Source organism: Telopea speciosissima, chromosome 7, assembly GCF_018873765.1.
Source record: "Telopea speciosissima isolate NSW1024214 ecotype Mountain lineage chromosome 7, Tspe_v1, whole genome shotgun sequence".
Lineage (NCBI taxonomy): Eukaryota > Viridiplantae > Streptophyta > Magnoliopsida > Proteales > Proteaceae > Telopea > Telopea speciosissima.
Genome location: NC_057922.1, coordinates 49,356,301 through 49,362,300, shown reverse-complemented (window position 1 = coordinate 49,362,300; position 6,000 = coordinate 49,356,301).

Here is a 6,000-nt window from a genome sequence, read left to right as displayed (position 1 = left end):
ACATCCATTTGGTGTAACTCCATGTCGAAATGAGCTACTACTGCCATAATTACCCTAAAAGGGTCCTTCAAAGAAATTGGTGAGAAAGTCTCATTATAGTCAACTCCCTCTTTCTGAGTAAATTCCTTAGCTACTATTCTGGTTTTAAACCTGTCAATCTTCCCTTCGGAATCCTTATTGGTCTTGTACACCCATTTACATCTAATGCGCTTGAAACCTTTAGGTAACTCAACAAGCTCCCACACACCATTATGTCTCATCGATTGCATTTCATCTCTCATTGCTTCTAACCATAAATCTGACTGAGGGACAGAAACAACTTCCAAAAAAGCAACTGGATCAACCACAGGACCAATGTCATAGTCATGCTCTCCCAGATAGACCACATAGTCGGATGATATGACTAACCTCCTCTCCCTAATGGATCTCCTAAGTGGAGCCTCCACAACTATATCCTGAAACTGAGGAGCTTCAGCAAGAACAGGATCAATAATAGGTTCTTGAACCTTAATAGGTACAACCTCTGGTGCAACAGGCTTTGTATCTGTCTGAATGGGTAGAAGAAAAAATACAGTCGTCCCAACCCTACTACTTTCCTATTCAGTCTAAGAACAAGTATTACTCTTCTTGGCCACATCAAATTCAAAAAACTTGGCTGTCTGAGAATCCACAATTTTAGTACCTCCACAAGGGTTATAAAAATGATAACCCTTCGAATGATCTAGATAGGAAACAAAAAAGCAACGAGTAGTTCTAGATTTCAACTTGCTCAATGCTGGATTATACAATCGAAACTTCTTTAGGACAACCCCGGCGTCCACAACTCGAAAGGAGTCAATGGAACAGATTTGGAAGGAACATGGTTAAGGATATAAAGGGTTGTTCTCAAAGCTTCACCCCACAAAAACTCGGGTAAATTTATCCTATTAACCATACTCCTCACCATATCCATAAGGATGCGATTACTCCTTTCGCCCACCCCATTTTGTTCTGGACTCCTAGGCATAGTAAACTGACCTACTATCCCAGAATCCTCCAAGTACATGGCAAACGGGCCCTTAAGCTGTCCAGCATCGCCATGCCTGCCATAATACTCTCCTCCCCGATCAGATCTAACAATTTTTATGACTTTCCCTAACTGTTTCTCAACCTCAGTCCTAAAAATCTTGAATTTCTCAAAAGATTCAGACTTTTCCTTAATTAAGTACAAGTAGCCATATCGGGAATAGTCATCAATAAATATGATGAAATAATAATTTCTACACAAGACTGAATAGGGTCCCCTGATGTCAGTGTGAATGACCTCCAACAGGTCAGAACTACAGACTACCAATTTCTTCTTTGTCTTGATCATTTTATCCCTACAACAGTCTACACAAGTCTCAGGCTCACCTTCAAAAGTAGGAAGGATGTCAGACTTTATCAGCCTTTCTACTCTTTCTTTAAAGATGTGCCTAAGCCTTTTATGCCATAAAGTGTAAGACTGTTCCTTAGGCAAGGGTCTTTTGAAAATAATTTTCTTAACATTATAAGAGACATATATTTCATTGGCAGATAAAAACAATTTATACAATCCATTAGACATAGTGTAACAACCAACCTTACTTGAATTAAAAAACATTGTAACCATATTGTTCTTTATTTCAAAAGAGTAGCCACACATGTCGAAACTAGAAACATAAATTAAATTCCGTCTAAAGGAAGGTATATAAAAAATGTATTTTAACATCAAATTAAAACCACTGTCTAGAATTAAAATGACATCTCCCACAAACTCCACGTCAACTTGTTCATTATTCCCCACGAAGAGCTTTGACTCATCCTTATTTGGTTTCCTCCTGTTTCTGAACCCCTGTATGGTAAAAGCAACATGATTAGTTGCACCACTATCTAGCCACCACGTACTGGATGGGGCTTCAAATAGACTGGATTCACAAACAAGAGCTAAAGAATCATTACCTTTACTCTCACGAGATGGGACTTTAGATAGATTGGATTCACAAACAAAAGGCAAGGAATCATTACCTTTACTCTCACGATTGGCTAACTAAGTCTTGTATTTAGCACAGTCCTGCTTTATGTGACCTTTCTTTTTACAAAAGAAACAACGGTTATCTCTTTTCTTGAAAGGAGCTTTCTTTGGACCCAAATTGTTAGTATGATCGGACTCTTTGTTATTTCCCTGAGCATCCTTTTTGGTAGGGTACTTGGACTTCTTACCTTTAGGGGTATTGGATTCAGAGGCAAACAAGGCTACATGGGCTTTGTCTTTCTTCAGTTTCTCTTCCTCAGCAACAACTCTAGAGATCAAGTCATTAATAGGCCAGGATTCATCAGCGGATCTGTAATTGGTTTTGATAATTTCAAATTCAGGTGGAAGGGTGTTCAAGGCTTGATGAACAATACAAGCATCAGGAAGTGAAACATTCAGGGCTGTGAGTTTGGTTTGGTAGTCAACCATCCTAATGATATAATCTCTAACTCCTCCAGAACCATTATAAGTCATGTTGAAGAGTTCCTGCAGAAGGGTTCCTATTTCAGCATTGGATGAGATTCGGTACCTTTGTGCCACTGCAGCCAATAACTCCTTAACAGTGCAATCAGAAGGAAAGCCACTTTTGAGGTGCTCCCTAATTGTTCTCTTCAAGGACAATAAACAAAGACGATTACTCTTTGTCCATGTAGCATGCACCAACTTATCATCATCAGAACTATTGTCATTTAAATCTGCTGGTTTGTCCATAACAAGGAATGCATGAACATCTGCCAAATCCATAGCAAACAATAGATCCTCTTTCCATTTCTTGAAGTTTGTCCCTGTAAGAATCTCAATGGTAACCATATTATTGTTGACAGAAAAAGTGACTGAAAAGCAAATAATGTAAATTATTAGCACAATGTGAGCAATGTGTAACTTGAAACCCATATAAGTACACCTCTTGAGAGTTCACAAGCATTACCATGTAAACACCTTTGGGCAGAATTCATGATATACAGTTGTAATACCCTTTCACACACCAGCGGCCATGAGAATATATTCTAATCCTTGATAATCTACCACCTTTGGGTGTATAGACCTCTTGGGTTGGTCAATCCCCAACCATATGCTGTATATGTGACCCCCTAAGCATTAATATACAATCACCACATTTGGGTGTATGACTATGCATTAGAACCAGAGACATCCCTTTACCATATGAAACCGATATTCCATAAACCTAATCAAGAGTACCATTTTGGTGGTCACCACTCAATCAGATCCATGAAACTCTCTTACATAGGGACATACTTTATGTTACTCACACAAACCATATTTTATGTAATTTTAAACTAAACGACAAGGAGCTGAATTGTCCAAAAGTTACAACACATGCTAATCACATCATTTAGAAAAGATTCAGGATTGCAAAAAGTAATCAAACTTAATTAACCAAAATTGCTATATTATAAAAATGAACATACAATATAGAATATGCATAAAATACAAAATTATAGCAGAAAATTCTAGAATTATAATAAAAATTCCAGAAACTATGCAAAAGGGTGGAAAAGTAAACAAAAAACCACTATTTTGCAATTTTCACAAGTCCCGAGGTATAAAATATACTCAAATTACATATCAAAATGTAGGGAATTCCGAGACGAATCCAACGACACCTGCAACGCCCCAATCGGAACTCCCACGCTCCTTCATGTGCCGGTGAAAGTTGGCGCGTGAGCTCACACGCATGGCCAAAGATTCCAAAAAAACAAACGAATCAAACCCGGTTATCGATGGTTTGGCTCGGTTCGGTCCAGATCGTTTCACCCATATGAACCGGACTGGTCAACGCCAACCTGGAGCCAACGGGTTGACCCGAAAAAAAACCCAAACGGTGAGTGAGATCACTTGCCGACGCGTGAGGGCGCGTCCGGCGGTGATCCACCCACCGAAACTCTCGTAATCCCGAGCCCTACAAGCAATTTATTTCACTTTTCACTCAAAAATCCACAGAAACCCAAAAAAATTCCAATGGATTTGTTCAACACAGACGAACAAAGGTCACATATCAAACCATATAGGTCCTTAATCTAATCTATACTGGCTCTGATGCCACATGTAAGATTAAATAATAACCAGGATCATATAGACAGATCAAGAACACAATAAACATGTGACAAAGTTGTTCATGGGAGCGTACCTTCTTTGGGATCCATTGGAGACGACGAAAAACGCAGCGGAATGAATGTTCAATCTCCCTTGAAGCAAGGATCTTCTCCTCTAGACTCCCCTTTAGCACTGGCTCAATGGTAAAACCCTAGAAACACCATTTCTTCATAATGATGTTGCAATATTGTGATTAGAGTTAGAGGAGGGACCTAGATTCCTTTTTATACAGATTTCCATAGATCTTCCCATTACAGATCTAACGGTGATCTGTGAGCCCACACTAGCCAGTCCATATTAGATCCTCTAGATACTGCATCTCTTCCTTATTAGACCAACCTCTTAGAAATAGAAGTTGCCACAATTAATAAAGCCCACCAAAAGGAAAGAATATTAACAAAATATTCTAACACATGTTACACCGAGCTACTTTGTTTGCATTGAATAGCTTACTACAGCGAACTACACTGTTGTCTTTGCATTAAGCTACATCGTTGAGTGCTTCGCGTAGAGTGCTTAGGTGCCATGATTTAAGGAATTGGTATTGGATTGGTCAGATTGCCGATTCATATAGGTATTTGCAAAGACCAATACCAATTATTGACCGATCCCGTATCAGTGGATTAGTATGGAACAAAGGTAAAACAATAAAAAATAATAATAAAAAAATCCAAACTTTTGAAGGAAAATAGGGATAAATTTGTCCTATCCAGACCAACACAGACCAATCTGGGTCCATTAATGAATAATAAACTGAATAATAAAAATTTCTAAAAATAAATCGTTTATTTTTTATATTAGTGTTTTAAAAAATTGCATATATATAGTGCTCTGCTAGTTTGGGTTCCACATTAGCATTCCTGAGCTTAACGGACCTTAAGAATTAAGGCTTCAAACCAAGGGAATGACTGTTTTCACATACCACAGTTAGGAATTTGAAGTACAATACTGACTGTTCACTTTCTCAAAATTGATTCCATATAGTCGGTACTAGAGTGATTAATCGTCAAAAGAACAATTGGTTGTTGTATTTCATAAAAGAGGGCTTTCTCATCTCGCAAACACGGCTGAGCTTTCTCACTATACAATGACCACTACGAATGAAGGACCAACAATATATCCCAATACAGATGACTAAATCTTTGCTCAGTGCTCTGTTCATGGAAACAAGGAATTTACAAAATAGTACAAATCCGCTCCCTCACTTGATTGGGGAGAGAGAGAAACGAAATCAAACAACAATAAAATCATTATGAAATGTAAGAATTAAGAATACTCGTACTTTTCCTCTAATGATCTGACTTGGGATTTACAAAAGTATATTTCTTTTTTATAAATCAGAAGTCTATTGAAGAGAAGAGTGTGTAGTACAAGGCTTCATTTACACACAAATCATGAAGCCAAGGAGTGAATTTAGCCAAACCGTCATACGCATTAATGTTAGGGCCTTCCTGGCAAGAGAATGAGCTACATCATTTACTCCCCTTAGAAGAAAAGAAAATTACATTCATTTAAAAAGGAGGAAAGATATCTAATGTCTTTGAGAAGTGGAAAAAGGTACAAGGACGACCCCCGATTTGTAATCCAGTGAATTAGAGTTGCACCGTCTGATTTCACTTGAATCCGCAAAAGACCTTCCTCCACTGCTGCCTTGAGCGCCGCCCTTACCGCAAGAGCCTCTCCCACGATAGAGAGTTAAAAGATAACTTCTTTGAAACCGTCAAGATCTGTGCCCCTAAATAGTAATTTTCTATGGTCTCAAACAATGAACCCAAGGCCTCCATTCGTGCTATTGGATTGGAGGGATGCATCACAAATCAGCTAAGATACCCCATCGCATGCAGATGCCATAA